The following is a 21,977-nucleotide window of genomic DNA, read 5'->3' on the forward strand; positions in this document are numbered from 1 at the left end:
CACATCGTTAATCCCTGCACTCAGGAAGCAGAGCAGCAGGTGGATCTCTATGAGTTCAAGACCAGCTTGCTCTACATCGTGAGTTCCAGGACAGCCAGGACTACGTAGAGAAACCCTGCTTCAAAAAAAAAAAAAAAAAGTAAATGAACAAAAAAAAAAAAAAAAAAAAATTTACACCTAGATTTTTCTAGTCACCCTTGGACCTAACCTGGAGCCAAGCTAGAGCTGCAAACTGAGCTGATGACATCCCTCAAGCCCACTCTTGTCTGATGACCCTGGACCCCCTCAGGGACCTCAGCGGGAGTCATCCAGGAGTTGGGCCATTGGCCCAGGGTCACACCAGCTCAGAGAGGGAGTCGGATAGCCCAGAGGCCACACAGCTGAAACTCAGGGCCCGTTAAAACAACACGCTGAACACCCATCAACAAAACTGCCCTTTGTTGGATTTCTTTGAGCTGCCTGCCGGGCGGGCACCCGGCCAGGGCTCTGAGCAGCGGCGGCCAGCGCGCAGCACGCTCCCGCCAGGCCCCGGCCCTTCGCCGCCCGTCTCGGTGCGTTAGTCCGCAGCCCAGGAGCGGGGCTCAGCGCAATGCTCAACCTGGAGCCCAGGCCTGCGGCGGGCGCGGCGGGAGGCCGGGACGCAAGGAGTTAAGCGCGGGCGGCCGGGCCGGGCTGCGGGGAGGCGGCGGGCGCGGGAGCTCGGGCTGCAGACTGCTCCAGCAGGGCCGGGAGTGCGGGCGCCCGCGTAGCCTCAGCCTCATGCCCCGGCCTCAGCCACAGCCTCACTCAACCCCAGCCCCGGCTCCGCCGCGCTCGGTGCTCCTCCGTGCTCTGCGATCCATGCTCCTTGCTCCTCCGCGCTGCGCCCCGCTGGGCGCGGAGACCTCGGCGCATCTCCAGGTAAGCAGCGGCTGCTGGTCCCCAGCGAGCCCCGCGCTGCGGAGAGGTGACAGGCGGCTCCGGGGAGATGACAAACTTTCCTCCGGTCGCGGACGCGCTTGGGGACATCCCTGGGGCCATGGGGCTGCTGGAGCAGCGGGGGGGTTGGGGGGGGTCCTTGGATCAGACTCGCGCACCCCGCTGCCGGGCCAGCTCCCAGCCTAGGGAGAAGGGGCAAGCGGTACCTATGAGCCGGCCTTGGGGTGGCGCATGCACTGGGGAACCAAGCGGCAGCCAGGGCCCCGCAGCGAGGGCTCCGCGCAGCCCACTTTGCAGACTGGCCTCTGTGGGTCCTGAGGGGCGTGTGGAGGGAGAGAGTCGCTTGTCCCTATCCAAACCCCACCAGGCCCAAGTGCCCTCCCAGAAGCCCCTGGACGCCTCCTGAGGCACACCCCACTCCTTGAGGCTCCAAAGGGGCTGCTCCTTTAGGGAGAGAAAGAAAGAAAGAAAAAAAGAAAGAAATCGAATAGAGAGAGCTGCGAACACTCCTTAACGAGACGTTAAGAGGGGCCCGGTGACCAGGCTGCTGGTAACCTCCTGGCCAGCCCGTGACTGCCCACTTCAGGTCCCTGAGGCTGTCCCAAACCAGATCACCGCTCTGAGTGTGGCCGCACATCTTTCTCCCTAGAGAACGCACAGTTTCCAAGAGGCCAGCCCTGTGTCCACATTCTGGTGGAGGGCATCACTGTCCTCCATTCCTGCCTGGGGCTGGGGTCACTGGCACACTAGTGGATGGTCCTTGGTAGACTTGACGTCCCCTAGAGACGGAGACTGGGCGCTCTTCTGGCCATGAGCTGTGTTTGGAAATGATCCCTTGGCCGTGGATTAGCCTGCTGCTGGGGCTGGGTGTCTGCCTTTGGGGGGCAGCCTTGCTGGGGTCCTTACACAGCTCTTAAGCCGCTAGGTGAGATTTTTAAGGACGTCCTGCCTGAGTTTAGGATTCTGATCTGAATCAAGAAGCCACTCTCCCAGGCTGCCCAAACCCAGGCACTCCTCCGGGGTGTCAGAGTCTGTGCCAGAGATCTTGGGGGAAACCCAGCTCTGATTCAGGAGGTAGCTTCAAACCTGCCTTTGACATGCTGTGTGACTTAGGGCAAACCACTAGGCCTCTCTGAGCTCAGCTGCCGTTTCTCTAAGAATGAAAACGTGCCATGTAGCCTCAGAGATTCCCTATTCAGACCACTATGTGGCCTTGAGCAATGTGGCAAGTGGGATTTTCTCAAAATCTCAGGGTGTGTGTGTGTGTGTGTGTGTGTGTGTGTGTGTGTGTGTGTTGCATGTTAGTGTTTAGGAACCCAGGTCTCAAAGTAGATGATCTGAGTGGCGCCGGCCACTTCTCCACTGTAAAGTAGGAGTTTACAGATCCTACTTCGGAAGGTGCCGGGAGCACTAACTGGGATGATGCCGGGAGCACTCATCACAATCTGGCAGAGTAAGGGCGCAGTGGGGATGCCCATTTGGAGGTCTTGTGCACAGATCCTGGGAACTGTTCCCCCAGGGAGGCTTCTCCAGAACCCCAAGGATCCTTAGCGGAGGGCCAGGGTCCCAGGTCTCTCCAATCCCAGGATACCTGCTGTCCCCGCCCCTTCTTGCTCCCTTTTAAAACCGCTGCTGGACCAGCTGCTCCCAGTGGGGAGCCCAGGGCAGTCTGGGAGGGCTGGATGCACCCAGCTGCTGCGTCGTCATGACAACAGGAGATGGAGGTAAGCTGTCTCCATGGCTTCAACTTTGCAGCTGTCTAGGGACCCAGGGCAGGGACGTTCTGTCTGTTCCGGGTCAGGCATCCAGTCTGCCTCGGGGCTGGGCATGGCAGGCTGCTGTTCCCGGCAGGAGCAGCCCATGCTGGGAGGAGTGCTTTCTGGGTCTGCGGTGGGGGTGGGGCACAGCCAGAGGCTGCAGGGAGAGGGGCCGCCACCGCGGAGAGTTTCATTTCTTTCTGACTAGTTGTGACACTTCCCAGGAGATGGCCCCGGGTTCTTGCTGAGACCCTGGGTGGGGGAGCAGAGTTTGTCCTGTGTGGACTGACGCGGTGTGTGCAGATGGGCAGCTTAGGGACGGATCCACCATGCCCTGGTAGAGTTGGCACCGTTGACTTTCAGGACACTAAGGAATGAACAGTTTGCTCTCCTGGTGGACTAGGGTGCAGGGGGCACGTGTGTGACAGAAGCCATGTGCAGACGCTGCAGTCGTGTGCAAATGTAGTCATGAGGGGTGTGTGTGTGTGCGCGCGCGCACGTGTCTGAACAGCAGGGGTGAACTCGACTTCTAATGAGTGTGTGTGCCCGTAGGTTTATGGATGTGCATGCTGTGTGTGTGTGTGTGTGCCTCTGAGAGAACAACTACCTGTGAGTGTGCATGAGGAGTGTGAGGTGAGCTTGTGTTGTGCACTTAGGGACACACATGTCTGTGTGGTTCTCAGCGTGTTTCAGGCCTATCTATACATGTCTAGAGGCACAGCCCGACACACTGGCTCATCCCTCCCTGGGCCTGTGTACATCTCTGCATTCACATCTCTGCAAGCCTCAGCATATGAATTTCAAAGCTTGTGAGTATCACGTCTCTGCACATGTGTGTGTGTGTGTTTCTATGGGTGTGTGCCTCTGTGTTGCCATGGACACTTGTGAGTGTGTGTACACAGACTTACATGTAAGTGTGTGCATGTATGGGACATCGCATGCTCAGTTGTATCATGTTCATGCGTGTGTGTTTCTGAGTGTGGGCATCAACGGTGTCCATTAGAGTGTGCCTGTGTTCACTGGAGTGTCTAACTTTCACACACATCTCCTGTGGGTGAGTGAGCTGCTGCATGTATGTACCTGAGGTATGTTATTGCAGTGTGTGCCTGTGTATGGTCCTGTGGCTTCTGCATGTGTATGTGACTGGGTGGCTGTGGAGGCGTGAACATGTGACGGGAAACAGGGTGAACACACAGCATGGACCAGCTCCTGCTGTAGTAACTTCCATAGTGTGCTTTGAGCTGGGCACCCTGTGAATGCCAGTCTACCTGTGCTACCTCTAAGCCTGCTGGGACGGCGTGCGTGTCTCGGGCGCTCCAGAGCACAGTGCATTCCCAGCCTCCTCATCGCCTACACACCCACATCTCTCTTGCGAGAAGCTCCCACCCAGGACAGTTGCTGCACACACCCACAGCAGCTGGGAGCACAGGTATGCATTCAGGCAGAACGTCTGAAAGTAGGCAGCTCCGATGTGCCGAGCATCTCCACAGCGCTTCTAATTAGGAGCAACTTGTTTTCCTTAAATAAACAAATCAAGTGAGGAAAGAAATTGCCGGAGATTAATGGCTCCCCGGAGCAGGTCCAGATGTTTGGAAGGTGGGGACTGGGGTGACGCACGAGTTGGGTCTTCGGTCCTGGGGACTGAAAGGGCACCTGCTCAGGGTCCTCCTGGTATGGGGGTGGGGTGAGGAGAGAGACGCCAATGAGGAGGGCACAGGCCCTTCCCCAGCCTGGCTGGAGCAGGGCCGTGGGATCCATGTGTTTCCGGCCCCTTCGCCCCTGTCGATAGATAGCCTTGGCCCTGAGACCTCCTCTTGCTGTTGGATTCCCTCAAGGGGCAGGCAGCAGTGTTTGCACTCTTGACCCCCACGGTTGGGTTCAGCCCCCATGACTGTCACTGCCCATTAGAAGAGGTCGGAGTGACAACCCGTGTGGCCTTGTGTGTGTGTGAACCTGGCTGGCAGGCCTCCTCTGGGGCCACAGCTGCCTCCCAACCCTGGTGCGAGCCTCAGGGAGGAGCAGAGTCCAGCCTGGTCACCAACGGGTGAGCCGGAGAAGCCTCGGGGGCACGCACCGTCACTGTGGTCCTAGCTGGGTGACACGGTGGCCGCTGGGTAGGTTTGACTCCCTGACCCTGTCTGCCCCCGGTGCTCTAGGGAGAGCGTCACACACCGTGTGCTGCTCAGGGTGGCCACCCCAGCCGCACCTGCTCTCTGCTCAACCCAACACAATGACACTAGCCGATGATACTTAGCACCACACGTATTTTAAACACATGTCACCTGTCACTCATGGGAGCCCTGCGAGACAATTTCTGCTACCATCGTTTGTGGCGCCCAGAGAGGCACGTTGATTTATCTGGGGCCACACAGCCCAGAGAAAAGGCCTTCCTGGGGGAGTTCACAGAGGCCTCCTGATGTCAGAGAGTATTTTTTAAATATGATATCATATTGCCTTCCCAGCGCCAGAAAGGCAAGGCTGACATGATAGATGTCAGAGCTCGTGAGACCTTTTCCGATTAGCTCACCCGAAGGATACGTTGACGGGAATGGATCAAGGCAGAGAACAAGCCAGTGTTCGTAGGAATGTGGGGGAAATTTCCCAACCATCCGTCAGTCAACCCATCCCCCTACCCACCTACCCACCTACCAGCCCACGCATCTATCTGTAGATGCAGCTGCCCATCTATCCATCTATCCATCCATCCATCCATCCATCCGTCTGTCGGTCCACCTGTCTGTCCATAGACATATGTGCTCATCCATCTACCTATCCATCATTCACTCACATATTCATCCATTTGGTGTCAGTATTTGCTGATGCCGGTGTTTGCTGGGATTCCTCTGGGTGACATACATGTTCTGTGCTGGTCACAGCCGTCACATTGATGAGGTTCCCAGCTCTGTCCTCAGGGAGCTCATGGTCTGGAGAGGCAGAAGGGCCTGGGCTCTGGAAGCACCTGAGGTGCCCGAGGCAGGGCTGTCCAGTCCCCCCCCCCACATGCTAGCTTTTGTGATAGAGGACATGCTCAGCTCTTTGCAAGTACCTGGCACATTGCACGCCACAGTAAATGGCAGTCCTCCCCACCCCTGTATAGAGCAGACAGCCAAATGGCACAGAGCAAAGCTGTCCTGGGCAGCCAACTCTGGGAGGGTAACCCTTTGTCCTGCTCCGAACCCAGTCTTCCTAGATCAGGACTTTCCAGGCTAAGTCTGGAAAAGTCCCCTCACCTCAGAACACCCTCCTCAACCCAGCCCCAGAGGAGGAACCAGGCTCTGCTCAGCAAGACCTAGAAGAACAGGGAACTGGTAAATCAGGCTCAGGTTCTGTTTTTGTAAATAAAGCTTTATTAGCACACAGCTACATCCACTCATTTGTATGCCCTCTGAGGGGGTCCTGAGCAGTGCTAGGCAGGGCTGGTAGTTGGGGCAGGGAGTCTATGAGCTTCACAGGTCCATAGACCCTGCCAGGAAAAAATAATCACTGACCCCCAAACTCTTCCAGGAGTCCAAGCTGTGGCCAGAGAGGGGAGATGAGGCTGGCATTGATGAACTTGGATGGATCACTATGGGTCAAGTGGCATGTGACTCCTGAGACTGAGCTACGGACTTACTAGCTAGAGACGAGATGGGGCTTCTCAAGGCCACGTGGACAGTGAGGGGCCGTGGTTGTGATGTGGTCATCTGGATATCTGGGAGGACCTCTGCGTCTGATCCAGCCCTGACTCCAACGAGTACACCTGGGAACCGGGGGCGGCGTGGCACCCCAGCCTGAAGCACCCAGGTCTAAATGTCCGTGTTGCTAGCTCGGCTGTTGGATACTATATCATGCCCTGACCCCTTTCCATGTTCCGTGTGGTCCTGTGAGTGTGGACTAAAGGGAGAGTTCCTGGGCGTGTGTGTGCGTGTGCGTGTGCGTGTGCGTGTGCGTGTGTGTGTGTGTGTGTGTGTGTGTGTGTTTGTGCCCTGGGACAGCCTGCCCTGTGTGTGTGTGTGGTTTTGCGACACAGAGATGACTTGGCCTGACTTGGATTCCTGTAGCTGTCAGCAAAGCCGAAGGCTGAGGCATCATGGGTGGCCGCAAAGCACACAGGGTCCCCGAGGACCCTGTGCAGCAGCGGAGGCAGGGCCAAGGCCGGGCTGAGTGCACCACGCTCCAGCAGCCTTGCGGGTTCATGGAGGAGGCCTCAGCTCCAGGAGCTGGTGCAGCAAGGCGTCCGAAGCCAATGGGGTTCTCCAGCTGCCTCCCCATGGCCTCCGCTTTCCTAATGTGGCCTCCATGCCCCATCCAGTGTGGCTTTTTGCAAGACAGCGACCTGACTCTGTATTTTTGATGCCTGTCTTAAAGGACAAGTTAAAATAATAATGATGATGATGATATGATGATGATGATGGTGATGATGCTGATACACAGACACGCGCGCACACCTGTGCGATTCAGAACAGACTCCTTCTCCTTTTCACTCTTACACGCATCTCCATTTGTCCTGGCCACTCAACCACACACAAAACAGAACAGGGACGATGTCCCACGGCAACCGCCGGCACCATGTGGGAACAGGGCCTCCGTGTGCCGCTTGGCGTCTCCTTACTTTCTTCGCCCACCGTTTCTAATAAGCTTGGTGACCTGGATCTCAGGAATGACCGCGTCGAGAAGGAACAAATGAGGAGCGTGTGGGATGGTGGAGGAGGCACAGCCGGGGGTGACAGACGGCAGCCCTGGGACACGGGTGGGTGAGGACTTGGGAAAAAAATAAGATGCTTAAAATGAGGCTGTGTGCCAGAGAGGGCGTGGGGGGGGGAGCAAAGGCCCCTCCGCAGCAGCGGCTTGTTCTCAGCTTGATATTACAGGGCAGGGTGGGGGGCCCTGGTGACAGCCGCGGACACAGTCAAGCCCTGCTTAGCAGTCGGAGCAAAGAAAGGGCAAGGATTCCGCATGGATGGAGTTAAAGCTACCGCGGGGGTCTCACACCCGGGAAGACTCATCTGTGTGTGATGTTCCGCTTCCCGCCACGTTAGGCCGGTGACATCTGCCTGGCTGTCCCCAGAAGAGGAGGGAGCTCACAGGCCAGCCTCAGCACAGCAGCACCCTGTGACATCAGACGTAGCCAGGCTTGGATCTCAGCCCCATTAGAGCAACGAGTGGGTGGCTGCCCAGCCTTCACGTCCTTCCCTGGACACTGAGTGCAGCTTTAGGGGCTGGGCCTGCTCTCAAGGGTGGAGCGTTTGCCCAGCGTGTGCAAAGGCCCTGGGCTCCATCTCAATCATGAAAAGAAACGGGGGTGGAGCGGAGAGAGAGAGAGGAGAGGAAGGGAGGGAGAAGAGCACATTGGCTAGGTATAATGATGTCAGTCTCTGATTCTACCTGCTCAGGAAGCTAAGGCAGAAGAATTGCTGCGCGTTCAAGGCTAGCCTGGGCTACAGAGGGTCACACCAAATAAGCCACAGCTGAGGCCCTGCTGCTGTGTGGTGACTCATGTGCAGAAAGCCGTGCACCATGGGGCGGAGGCAGGTGAGGCCTTGCCGGAGAGGCCTTGAAGGAAGGTGGCACGGTCTCCACGCAGGTCCAGCCGCTGGGTGCCCACAGCCCCACCCAGCCCTGGAGTCGACTTCAGGACTGGAGGCCAACTGCTGGGATTCAGTGTCCCTAGGCTGGGGGCCCCATCTCAGCCCTACACATAGGCCAGGTGACCCGGATGAGGTCGTGGGATTAACTGGGGGTGGCCGATGCTGGAGAGACAGTGGCCCGAGACACCTACAGATGTTCCGCTCACCTGTCTTTCTGGTTCTTGTTCCTGGGGACCCGACGCAGGTGTGGAGCTTGCACACAGGCGCCGTCGTTCCCACTCAGCTAGGAGTGAGAGCAGAGTCCTCCCCAGCGAGAAGGAAAGGGGAGTGTGGAACATAGGGCTCTGCAGAGCGAAATGGAGCCCCTGGGATCCCAGAGCCCTGCCCCCTCTCGCTAGCTGTCCCATGTCTGAACAACCCAGTACCTCAGTCTTGTCTCCCGTAAGTGGGACGGTGGCGTGTGCCTTCTCCTGGGGTCGCAGGGACACTTAGTCAGTTCTCACAAAACCCCAGCACGGTGCTTGGCTCGGATCAAAAGCCCACACAGAGCTCCCAGAGGCCCAAACAAGACACAGCTGGTTTAAAATAGCAGAGATTTGTGCCGAGCATGGTGAGTAGAAACTTAGGCGGCCAGGAAAAAGCTGTGGAGGGCACCAGGCTCGGGGTGAGACGCCAGGTCCTGAACTGACCATGACCTTGGACTTGGTTCAGCCTGCTGCCATGTTACAGAGAGGGAGATAATGAGATGCGCTTCTCCAAGTGCCCATCACCTTCACCCAGTGTCATAGCAGAGAAGCAAGGATGGGTCACAGACCCTGGCTCAAACCTCATCTCTTGGATGTGTGACCTTGGGCCACTGAATCAACCCAACCCCACTGAGGCTCAGCTAACCTCATGCACCAAGTGGAAGAGAAACTTTGATGGCAATACCAGTCACTACGGACACCATGACCGCCATTCCATACCTCAGTTTCCCCATCTGTAAAATGGGGACAATGAGTTTATGTTGCTAGGGAATGTCCCCCTCGTGGCTAAAGGATGTCCAGCTCAGAGTGCAAAGGCAGGCGAGGGCAGCTTCCCGGGACCCAGCCCTGGCTCTCTGCTGCCTGTGAGTGACTCGGTTTCCTCTTCTGTAAAACAGAGATGATAACGATCGAAGCTGCCCAGGTGGCTGGGTGAGGGTCCAGTGTTGAGAGCAGAGCTCTGGCTACGTCCCTGGAGCTCAGGAGACGTGTCCCTGTCACTAGGTCCTAGCATTTCAGCCCATTTCCTGCACAGGACAGCAGAGGGGGCAGAGGACAGGAGAGGGAGGGACTGGGGACTCTTGGTCTGGGGGCTCCTTGTCATCCGCCTCCAGAGGCTGAGAGGGACAGTCCTTGTCTGTCCCTTTCATGTCATGTCAGCTCTGCCTGCCCCCTGATTTAGGGGCCTGGCTCAACTGCACCTTCAAGTTTGAACTTGAGCAGAGCAGGGGGAAAGGGACCAGAGAGCCTCCAGGGCTTACAAGAGTGTGGTGGTTATGATCAACGGCACTGGTGGCGGAAAAGTCATGGACCACAGGCCACGGCCACCAGAGTTACAAGGAGCTTTATTAGAAAGAAGGAGGGGTTGCTGGGCGGTGGTGGTGCACGCCTTTAATCCCAGCACTCGGGAGGCAGAGGCAGGCAGATCTCTGTGAGTTCGAGGCCAGCCTGGGCTACCAAGTGAGTTCCAGGAAAGGTGCAAAGCTACACAGAGAAACCCTGTCTCGAAAAACCAAAGAAGGAGGGGATAGGAGGAAGGAGAGCCAGGCCTGGAGAGAAAGAAGGATGGCGGGAGTAGAGAGGGAACAGAGAGAGAGAGAGTGGGGGATCTGCGTCTGGCTCTTTAAGGTGGGTACTTAGTCACCTGCACCTGCTGACGACATAAGACGCAAGACCCCGAGCTGCGCATGTGCCGGAGTGAGGGCAGGATCCTCACAGAGTGGCCACTCAGCCCAGCCATCCCGAAGACGGGGAACACTGGGACTCGGAATTGCCTCTGGTCTTACAGAGTTGACCACCAGGCTGGCACCAGAACCTGGGCCTTCCACGCCCAGATCCCCAAGATTTCCTCCAACTTCATGCAAGCGGATGTTTTTCCTGTAATTTTATAACGAGTGACCGCAGCAGCAGGTGTGCGAGCTGACGCAATCCTGATGTAGTCTCCTATTCTCCAGGCCAAGGTTATAAACAAGCCCGGAGGCTGTCACCCTTCTAGAAGCTCCAAAGCAGGGTTCCCTTGCCTTTTTTTTCTAGGGTGTGTAAACCACCCACATCCCGTCTCACGGCTCCGCGTGGTCCCTCTTCCATTTTCTATCTCCATCTGAATTTCATGCCTCCTCCACGTGAGGATCCTTGTGAGGACAGTGCCCGCCTGTGTGACCTGAGCTAAGCTTGCCGTCAAGACCCTCAGGCCCAGTTCCAGAACCCCTGGTTGCTGTGGACGTTGGGTACATCAATTCCACATGATGCCCCTGGGGACTCCTCATCTGCCTTCTGTGATAAGCGAGGAAGGTGGCCCTCCGCAGGCACACACTTGCGTACTGTACACAGGACATGCTTACTGAGCGTCCTGTTATGTTGAAAGCTGTCCGGCTGGTGCTGGAGCGGGGACCATGCCAGCTCCTGTGTCCTGGGGAAGATTCTGAGCTCAGGACTGACCCAGAAGCACCCAACAGGGCAATAACTGTGTGATAACTGACAGCTCCCAGCCCGGGTCCTCTCTCCTTCAGGAACCTCCTCTGGATCCTGAGAACTCCACTGTCCTGTCCTGTTTGGCCTAGACAGGGTGAACCACTCCCCCACTGTGGGTGGTCCAGCCAGAGTCAGCACTCAGAACAACGGTTCTCATAGTATTCGTGGGTGACGGAAATGCTAAATAAAGTGGGATTGTTGACAAGATCATGCACACACACACACACACACACACACACACTCACACAAACAGGCACACACTCAAATACATGTATGCACACATGATAAAATTTTGACACAGGCAACAACAGACTGTGAGTGTGCGTTTAACATTCCCGAAACACACTCTTAGACTCCGCTACGATGACGCATGGCTTGGGTCTGCTGGTTGTTACTGTTGGCTTTTCTGTCGATGTTCTGAGAAGAACCCAAAGCCTCAGGTGTGCCAGGCAGGGACTCTGCCTCCCAGCCACAAACCCCAGCCTCCTGGGTAGTCCTCATCAACTGAAGGTCCAGAGGCCCAGAGATGACCCAATGGCCAAGGCCCCAGAGGCAGAGCTGGCGCTCCAACCTCGATCCACCCCTGTGCAGTGTTCTAAGGCAATAAGATCTCACACACGCACCTACAGGGAAAAGCATCTCCAGAGGCTCTGGAGTGGGGCCCAGGGCTTGGGGAGAGCCCAGGGAGAGCCCACGAATTTGTGTCGCTGTGTGCCAGTCCTATAGAGACCTGGAAGGAAAGACAAGACAGAGTCCTTCATATTATTATAAATGGAAAGGAGTCTGGAAACTTAACAATCCACTGGGGAAAGCGTGCTCAGCTGGGAGTATAGGATGGCGTGGTCGACTTCCTGGAGAAAAGGAAGGTGGGGAAACTGAGGCTGGTGGCTAGATAGTGGAAACAGCAGGTGCAAAGGCCCTGAGGTCCCCATGACTGAGCCCATGGGCATGCACTGTAGAGCTTTGTGAGTGGGGGGGCAGCTGCGACCCCAGCAGGGCAGCACAGTCCTCAGGGCCGGGGGGGGGAGGGGACTCTGTCCTTTGTCTTCTGGACAGCTCCTGGAGGGTTTGCTCAAAGGGGATGAGATGAGTTCATGATGCTGGCCAGAGCAGCAGTGAGCAAAGCTGCCCTGTGTGAGGGGAGTCCACAGAACTCCCCCCAGGGAGCCAGGGGGAGTGGTGGCTTCTGCTCCTGTTGTGGCCTTGGGGTGGGGGCAGCAGGAGAAAGAGTCCAAGCAGTTTCCTAAGCTGCTGTGAGTTCCGCGAACACCCGCCCCATCCTCCCCTCGCCAGCCGGTGGCCTGTGGGCTGTTTTAACTTCTATTAACGAGATTTTCTTTTTACTAAAGGAGGGCCCCGCCCTTCCAAAAAGCAACCCCGAGCTGTGTTTTGATGGAATTAAAAACAGCGCCACTAAGAGCTTTGATTCTCTCTCTCTCTCTCTCTCTCTCTCTCTCTCTCTCTCTCTCTCTCTCTCTCTCTCTCTCTCTCTCGGCATGGGAACGGATTCAATACTAATCATGGATCTCATCTCCCAGCAGCCCCCCCTTTCCGCCCACCCTAGCACAGCCCAAGTCCCCATGAACTCTGAACACACAGAGATCCTCAGGGCACCCCGCCTCTGCTCCCGGAGGCAGGGGACAGTTCCCCCACCCACCCGCGCACGCACACACCCCAGAAGCAACCCGTTTCTAACCTAGCTGCCTCTGGGGGACGAGGGGGAGGGCAGGTCCGGCTCTCTGCAGACGGTGGCGGCCCCCTCAGCCCCCTCCTGTGCTAACACGTGGAAAGAAAGTTCACCAGCACTGCATTCTTTGGGTCCTAAGAGATAAAAATCTCAACTTAAATATTATCACATTCTTTTACGCTCAGGCAGAAAGGGGAAAAGTGTCCGCTTATGTAAGAATTCATCTAGAGCTTCAGGCTTGGCTGGATCCAGGAGCTCGAGAGTGCCCCCCCCCCGCCCGCCCCCCCACACACACCTTTCACAATTTATTTGTCCTTTGGTTCATGTTTTTCTTTTACAGACTTCCTCCCAGCCCAGCTCTTGCCTTCTGGCACAAAGTCCCATCAGCACCACCCCCGTAACCACATCATTGAACCATTGAGTGATTCTCAAATTTCAGCCAAATTCTCCATCACAGTTGCTGTGACCAACCAAAGCCTAGGGGACTGGGGGGTGGTGGGGGTGGTGGAGAGATCACCAGCGGGGGAATCGCTCTCTGCGGTTTCCTGAGCCACAGACACTGGCAGATGGTCAGGGAGGGGTGATCCCAGGGGAGAGTCAAGGCCTCTCAGCACCAGCCATACTGAAGCGACCCCGCAGGCAAGCTGAGAGCTTTATGGATGAAAGGAGGCCTCCCGCACACTGGGCTTCCCCTGCCTCAGGCACGAGGCAGCTCCCAGGGCACAGGCTGTCACTGTCAGGGTGTCACACGGGCCAGGCAGGCTCTCAGCAAGGACTCAGGAGACGTGAGAACAGCCCTCAATCTGGGAGCTCAGCCTGGACTTCACAGCTACCCCATGGCACCCTGGACTAGGAGTCACTCCCCTCCACTGTCTGCATGCTCATACACGTGTGCGTGCGTGCGTGCGTGCGTGCGTGTGTGCGTGTGCGTGTGCGTGTGCGTGTGTGTGTGTGCGTGTGTGTGTGTTGGGCTACCATGCCCTCAGGGAAGGGAGGACTCCCTCCAGCCTTCTCCACTTCAAACTGTGTGCCCAATGGGGCCTCAGTTTTCTCCCCACAGCGTGAGGGTGCCAGCACGTAGTAGGTGCTCAATAAAACAGGTCCTCCTTGCACACCACAACCTCGGCAGCCTGAGAGAAGAAAGGCAGATCCTTCCTAGCCTCCCCCCCGTCCCACCCCTTTGCCCCATGTGTCTCTTTTCCCTTCTCCCCCTCGCCTCTCCATCTGCCCCCCTCTGCCCACCCCCAGGCTCTGAGGTCACAATTAGAACTTGCACAACTGAGATTTTAACTCCAGCCGCCCTGAACCGAGAGGCCCCTCCACCTCTTGTGAGGCGACCCCACGGCAACCTGTGCCCACTCTCCACGTTGTGAGTGCCAGAAACAGACGGGCACAGCTGTGTTTCCACGGTCTCAGAATTTATTGGCTTAACAAATTCGCAAGCCTGAGTGTCTCAATGATCATAATTTGTCATGTCATCTGCCTGCCTTGGTGGTCTGGCCTGAGCGAACGCAGGCTCTTTAATTGCAATCTTAATGACTGATATCAGCTCTCACATCACACTACCGTAAATGTGCGTGTGCATATGTGCGTGTGTGAATGTGTGTGTACATGTGCATCTGTGAACACATGTGGTGCGTATGGTGTGTATGCGTATGTATGCATATGTATATATATATGTGTGTATGCATATGTATATATATGTGTGTGTGTATGTGTGAATGCATATGTGTGTACACATGTGTGGTACGTCTGTGTGCACATGTATGTGCGTGAATGCTGGGGGGCGCACTACAGAGTGGATACAAGCTGCCGCAGAGGTTGTGAGGCTGCGAAGGCTGAGGGAGTCTGTACAGCAGGGATAATGAGCCAAGGGAGCTGCCGCTCAGCCATAAAGTGAGAAGCTCAGTGGCAGGAAACAGCGGGGCGGGCCCAGGTCCTGACGGACAGACAGGTGGATGGACCAGCAGACATTAGCCTGCATCAACATTGAGGGACCAACCAAGCTGGGGAGTCCTGGGTCCTTGTCCAGTGACAGATTACTGTGGCCACGCCATGACAGGGGCGGGTGTCCATCCCTTTATGCGGTCCAGGTGAGGGACGGACACCTCCTACTTGGTCTCCCCTAAGCTCCGGGCCCCGTTTCCCTGATACGATCTTAACACACCCGTGTGTCCCCACAGTCTCAGCTTTTCCCAATAAACCAAGTGGTGGTCCCCTTCTCACCCCAGGAATAAGTCACTTAACAGCCTCACTGGCTGAGGGGGGGAGCCTGATGAGGGCTGGCGTCATCCTCCACCCTCAGAAGAGCGTCTGCCTGGAAGACCGTTAGACGATGGGGTGGCTGAGAGCCGGCACAGCCTGATGTCTCCACCCTCCTCACATCCAGGCCTGTTTTCTGAGCGTTTAAACCCACGCTGCTCCACCCCAGGACCTTTACACATGCTTTGACGTCAGCCCCCCGGCTTTCATTTGGACCAGTTAGTTGCAGTTCCCCCTTCCAGGGTGAAGGGTTCCTTCGAGGCAGTCCCGGGCCCTCCCTGGATCTGGTCACATCTCCTTAGATCTGTCAGTCCCTTAGGGTTCATGTTCATGAGAGCAGTGACTGACCTATGACCTGGGTCACCTCTTCTAGACTGCCCGGGGGCTAAGAACTGGCTGCCACTGTTTCAGGCTCATGCTGGTGCAGAGTTCAGTAGATTGGCAGTTCCCAGATAATGCTGAATGGAGGAGACCTCAGGACACCCACATGCTGGGGAGTGTGAGTCTGCGTGCCTGCTTGAGCAAATGGCAGAGCTGACTAACACAGCTCAGTCATCTCTACATCGTGGCATTAGACGCACACTGGACAGAGATGAAGTCCTTACCTGTAATTTACTGACAGTGGAAGAGAGGCCATTTAAACATAATCCCAGAATGCACAGGGAGCACAGGACTTGAACTAACCAGGGAATAGTATACGGCCACAACAACAGACAGACTCTGGCTATACACCACAATCGGATGCCTTGTGCTAAAATAATACCAGCCCCAAAAAAGCCCAATTAGCAAAAAGCACATGCTGCAAAATTCTGAGTGTAAAAAGCCCAAAATGGAAGCTACACCACGGTCCTGGGGATGCGTGTGCGCTCAGGTGGAGAGTGTCGATCCAAGAGTAGGGAAGGACGGCCCTGCGCTGAAGGGAGAGAACCCGGTTTGGTGTAGAAGGGTATTACACTATTCACGCTGGGCTGGTAGCTGCACGCTGTGTGTTCATGGTGCTGGTCAGGTTGTCTGCGCTAGTTTTCTGTTGTGTGTGTATGTGGGTCTCATTTCCCACGGACACGACCCCCACATTCCCAGATAATTCTCTCAGCTGGCCAGGAAATGCTTCAGCCCCAGGCACAGACCCTTGACTCCTGGTTGCTGTGCTGCTGGGGGTGGAGTGGGAGAGAGATCGTGTGTTTGGCGACAAGGTCTCACTAGGTAGTCCAGATCAGCCATGGCCTGGCTACTCTCCTGCCTCAGCCTCCCCAGATGTGGAGACACCGATGCCACACCCAGCTCTGTAACCTGTTTCAGTCCAAGTCATTGCTGGCTGCAGAAAATTCCCAAGGGTCCGACGCACACAAGCTCTGTGAGCAGCCTGCCTTGACTCAGAGGCTACCAAGCAACCCTCCGGCCTAGCCCGGGCTCTTTCCCAAAGTGTGCTAAGGCTAGGGGGGAAGGGCTGCCCCCCCCCAAAAAATTACAAAAAAAAAAAACACAAGAAGCACTGTGGCATCCCTAGCTTTGGAGGACACCAACGCAGGCAAAGAGATAAATATCCCGTGTGGTTCAGGAGACAGCCCCTTGACCGCAGAGTCAAGGTAGGTGGTTGCTCCAGGGGGAGGTGGCAGAGGCCAGCCCAGAGTGAGAGGGCCCAGGCCAGGAGCTGGCATCCAGGTTCAGGGCAGTCAGATCTCTGCAGTCACTCCCTGCCCATCTGGGGACCCCTTCCTTCCGACCGGGTGGCAGGATGTGGCTGGAGACCCTTCTCTACCCACTGGACCCCAGCTGGGTAGCAACACCCCTGAGGTTTTCACAGACCCTGGATGCTCAAACAGGGCAGGATGCGGCTGGATTCTTCCAGTGTGACCCTGAAGTCTGGCTGGTGACTTTGAACCCTGACTCCTCCAGCAGATGTGACAGGGCCTTGCACACACCTCAGAAAGAACCTTCCTAACCGGTTTGGGGTTTATTCAGCGTTCCCCCAGCCTTAGCACTGAACCTCCGACCATTCAGGTGTCCTGGTCCCAGGTAGCCCTGGGAATGGCGAAGAGCCCTCTGTTGCTCAGCCCTGTGGGACACACGACCTCACACACCAAAACAGGAAGTAAAGCCAGGAAGCAATGGCCTGTACTGAATAGAAGACAGGAGACCCCCTCCTCGCTAGTTGGGGGCTTCCGGGCTGAGGTGGCATCCGGAAGTGAGTCCTTGGGAGGAGGGACCACCAAGGCTGTGGTATGGGTTGGAGAACATCACAGAGGACTGTTGGTCGCTGTGCTCAGGACAGGCTGTGGAGAGGTTGAGAAAAGACAGAAAGTGTTATTTAAAGACCACCCTGGGAGACAGTGTAGTGTCACACAGCTGTAAGCCCTACACTCGGGAAGCTGAGGCAGGAGGATGACATAAGTCCTAGCCCAGCCTGGAACTGACCCTTCAGGACCCAGTGAGGTCCTGAGTCTCTCCCCCTCCCTCCCCTACAGAAGGTCTTCAGTCCACAGCCCCTCCAACCCCACACCCCCAACCAGGCTGTGTGTACCCCGGCCTTCGCCCAACAGACACCAGTATCCCCTGAGGTCCTTGCCACCGCCAGCGTGGTAACCTACAGTGTCCTCACCACCACCCCACCCCACCCCACCCCGTAAACAAGTCCAGGATGGAACAGGGGTCACAGGGGATGTACAGCCCGTGACATCACTGTAGTGGCCAAGCAGCTCCCCGGAGCCTGGTGGCGATGATGTTTGCTGAGTGACTCGGTGAGTGAGGTCTGAGCTGGTGTTTGAGGTAGAGTTGGGAAGCGCTGAGGTGATGGAGTCCGTTAGGTCAAGGGAATTTCTGTGGAGGCAGAGCACACATCCACCTCCTCATCTTCTCCGGGGGCTCTCGTTATTTTGTTCTGTGCAGAGGGTCCCAGAGGTCACAGTGGCCGGAGTAGACAGGACCTGGACCCTTGGCTTTAGAGATGGAGCCTCAGGTTTGCTGACCCTTCTCTGGCCAGTGTGGATGTTCTCTGCTGCTGAGTTTCCCCAAGTGAGGCAGGCTATGGGGAAGCCATGGACGAGAGGACCCACCTAGGTTAGTCGCCTGCTGGAAAGGTTCCGAGTGACCAGGCCCCGCCACACGTCCCTTCCCCTGACTCAGTTTCTCCTCAGTCCTTCTTTCTGCTCCACCATCCCAGGCTCCAGCTGCTGCTGCCACCCTCCACATGCTCAGGGCACCCAGATTCCGTCTGTCCAGTCCCCAGCTCCCCCCCCCCCACCTGCCTGGCTCTGGCTCCTCGCTGTCCTTACCCTCTTTAGAGCTGCTGGTATCTCCAGAGACAGGCCCTCAGTTGCCTGAGAAGAAAGAGAGCGGATGGAGAATGGCCAAGCTCTGTGATTCTCCTCCTCCTTGTGACATGCACAGCAGAGGTGGGTGAGCTGAGAACATCTGGGACACACACACACACACACACACACACACACACACACACACACACATCATTTTACATTTGGGGAAACTGAGGCCAAGAGAGAAGGAGATTCATCCAAGGTGCAAAGCCACTTGGGAAAAAGTCGGGTGCAGCGGATGTAGCCTGCCCTGCCCCACGCTGCCTCCTCCCTGCAGCCCTCCCAAGACACATTGTAAACCACAGAGCCATGGAAACATTTACGAAGCACACTGGTACAAGGCTCAGTGGGTTGGCTGCCTGGAAGCTCTCTCTCTCTCTCTCTCTCTCTCTCTCTCTTCTCTCTCTCTCCTTCTCTGAGAGCTTTTAGACAAGAAAAGCTCCTCCACAGGGGAATGGCCAATTAATGGTTCTCTTTGGCGAGATAACACTCCTCTTTTTTGAGACTGTGTTTGCCTCCCCTGAGGTCCAACCAGTTCTTTCCAGAAAGTCTCTGCTCTCTCCCCTCCCTCCCTCCCTCCCTCGCTTGGGCCAAAGGAAAACCTTGCTTGATAAGAGGGCCATGGATCCCTGGCCAACGTCACTGCCCTCCTGGGTCAGTCTCAAGGCGGCAGGGATGCTTTGGTTCTTCACAATGAGGGCATTTAGCAGAGCTCGCCTCCCCTGGGACCTTGGAGGAAACTGAGGAAGAGGAGAAAGACACAGAAACCAGACCCAACAAGCTTCCCCTTTCAAAGGAGGCGGGCTGGCAGCCTAGACCCAGGCTTGCTCCAGTTTCAGAGCGTTTCAGCAAACGTCCCTCGTGACTCGGTTTCCCCACGGGCAGCCGATAGGAACGTGGCCAAGAAACGACAAAGTTGGAGCCCTGTTCGGCTCCAGCCCGGGCTCCAACCTGAGCAGGGCAGGGTGGGGAGGCAGGAGAACAAGGGCCCCGGTGTGCTCCTGGCACAGGGACATAGGCACCCGAGTGCCAGGCTCTGTAGGCTCCAGCCAGGCTCTGGGAGTCACCAGAAAACCCATGTGGCCAGAGCCTGAGGCCTGGCAACCACCCGCTGCGAAATGCGCCTGGGCAGGGTGTGGGCAGGAGAGGCCGAGAAGCAAGAGTGGCTGATGGAGTCTGGCCCGGGGCAAAGGAGACTCCAAAGAGTTAGCCAGGCTCAGCGTGGAAACCCAGTAGTGGGGCCTTGAGTTCCCTTTCCCCGAGAGGGAAAGAGGACAGCTGTGAACGGCCCTGGGAGCAGCCGAGTATAAGACACCGGTGGCTGGAGGTGTAAGATGGGAGCAGAGTAAGCTGGGGGGCACCATCGTCCGTGAAAAGGGGGGCTTCCTGACAGACCGTAACAGTGCCACGGCCTGAGCCACCTTCAACAGTTTGGCGTGAGACCCCACTCGTGAGTGTCTCTGACAGGTGACTTAATTCCCATGCCTCAGTTTCCTCATATTGTAAAGGGGAGCTGTGCTGGTGTTCACCCTGGGGGGCGGGGATGAGTCATCCCGAAGATCGGACACGAACGAACCACAGGCCCAGAGCAGAGCCGACGCCACTCCCGTTCAAGAGAAGCGGGTGCTCTGCACTCGTGCTGAGAAACTCCGTCTCGGCGTGGGTTAGCGAGTGGAGAACCTGAGCTGTGTGCCCTTTGTGGCCGCAGCCCACGGGTCCCTGGGCACCTCTAGCTGAGCATTCCAGGAGAAACTGAGGCAGCAGCGGCTCTGCCCCCTTCCTGCTCTTGGCCTTGCACAAGTGATGGAGTGTTGATGTGGTCCCCACAGGCCACCCTGGGGGCGGACAGTGGGCCAGGGGACAAGAGAGAGTCCGGAAGACTGGCCACAGTTGGTGAGTCTGAGGAAGACTGAGGTTCCCTTCAGCTTGTGCCCTGCTGGAGGCCTTCCCTGTCCCGTTACAGCCAAGATGTGGAAGGCAGGCTGGCCTGAGGGGAGGCTGGGGGTGTGAGTGTCCCAGGGCACAACCCTGAGTGTCCCCAGAGAGTGTTGACTGGAGTGTTCTTCCCAGTCACGTTCACACACTCTGCCTTAAAAACAGCCACACAGACGGCAGAGCCCCAAGGCCAAGACGGATCGGATCGTGCTCAGCTAATGTCACGATCCGGGTCACACCCAAGTGCTGGAGACACGAAAAGAAACTGGCCTTCTCCAGCCAGACTGGAGAAGCTGCCCACAGCCCCAGGCCTCTTGTCCAAAGCTGGCACCCGCCACACCCAGGTCTCGGCTAACACTCCGGCATCCTTGCCTCCCTCTTTCCCCTGAGATACCACCATGCCCCCGAGTGACCCAGGCCAACCTCCCCACGCCCTCCAGTCATGGAAGGTGACATGTCACGGTTCTGGGAAGGGGGACGTGGGAGTGTTCGGAGGTATAGGAGACGCTGGAAGCTCCCCGGGGGAGACATCTTCCAGCATACAGCCCCAGCGCCCCAGCTCCGCTCCGAGAGTAGCTCACTTTGCTTGCCCTGACCTGTCTTCCAGGGTGTCCCCAGATTTCATGCTTTTAAAAAAGTGGGTCCTTAACAAGCCCCATTCCACTCAGTCTCCTCCTGAGTGATGATGGGAAATTGGGGTGCAGTGTTCACTTGGGATGTTTCTGAGAATTCCTCTCCCTGGTGCGGTAGCCACATAGACACAGACGTGATTAGAGAAGTGGATTTGGACACACACACGCACACATACACACACACACACACACACACACACTCTCTCTCACAGCCCACATGGCCTGCGGGGGAGCAGAGAAAATGCCCCGTGGCAGGGGGAGGGCCCTTCATTTGTCCTGAGGGGGTAGACAGACCTTTTTTGACCTCTCCAACTGCTCAGCAGTCTCTGCTAAGGCTCCTTCTTTTCCAGGCCTCAGTTTCCCCATTCACACTAGCGCAGATGTGACAGGACTCCGCCGGTCACTTAGTAGTGTGTCAGTCACAGGGCGACAGGACCCAGCTCAGGTGGTGATAACAGCTTCGGAAGAGAGCCGACACACACGGTGTGCCTCACCCCCAAACCAGAACTCCTCCCTAGTGGGGGTCACACCTCACACACAGATCCTGGCTCTTAGGAGGGAACTGGATTTTATTCAGCCTTGTAGCCACAGATGCCAGTCTTACAGCAAGGATTTGTGATCTGTTTGTTGAATGACTGACTGACCGAAGAAAGAGCCATATGATTCCCAGGGTAACCTAAGAGATGATGTTCAGCATAAGCTCCAGCCCTTTTCACACTGAACATCCCAGAGAACTTTAGTGAGCACGTTGTCTCTGTGAGCCTGACAGCGCCGGATTCAAATCTCAGCCATTACAAGCTGTGTGATCTTGAGCAGGTTACCTCACCTCTCTGAGCCTTAGTTGTCTTATGTGTACATTGGAGATATCAATACTGAATAGGAGTGTGTGGTTGTGTTTAAATGAGATGATACACGCAAAGCCCGGAGCTCCACAGACACTCACAGTTAGAGGCGCTTTTATTGTTAAGATTGGTCGGCCACCCCCACCCCCATTGGCCGAGAAGGCCACCCATTCTGGAGGTGTGAGGAACTGTCGGGGACGCCCCGTGTGAAGTGGTCCCCACACACATGCTCCGTTCTGTCCCAACAGAATTTCTGTAGCAGCTCAACTGCTCAGATGCCCTGTGTTCAAAGTGTTTTCCCCGAATGCTTGCCAGGACTAAAAATTTCATGCCGAGCAGAAAATAGTCTTTT

The 21,977-nt window shown here is 56.5% G+C and overlaps 1 protein-coding gene across 1 annotated transcript in view; it reads left to right on the plus strand.

Moving 5' to 3' along the window:
- Window positions 1-422: 422 nt before the first annotated feature.
- Wscd2 (WSC domain containing 2) overlaps window positions 423-21,977 on the plus strand; it is a 92,497-nt gene continuing 70,942 nt past the window's right edge. Inside the window, exon 1 of the mRNA XM_028860836.2 lies at window positions 423-900. The gene's annotated coding sequence lies outside the window, so the exon portion shown is untranslated. The remainder of the gene's footprint in view (window positions 901-21,977) is intronic.

Source organism: Peromyscus leucopus, chromosome 23 (assembly GCF_004664715.2).
Source record: "Peromyscus leucopus breed LL Stock chromosome 23, UCI_PerLeu_2.1, whole genome shotgun sequence".
Lineage (NCBI taxonomy): Eukaryota > Metazoa > Chordata > Mammalia > Rodentia > Cricetidae > Peromyscus > Peromyscus leucopus.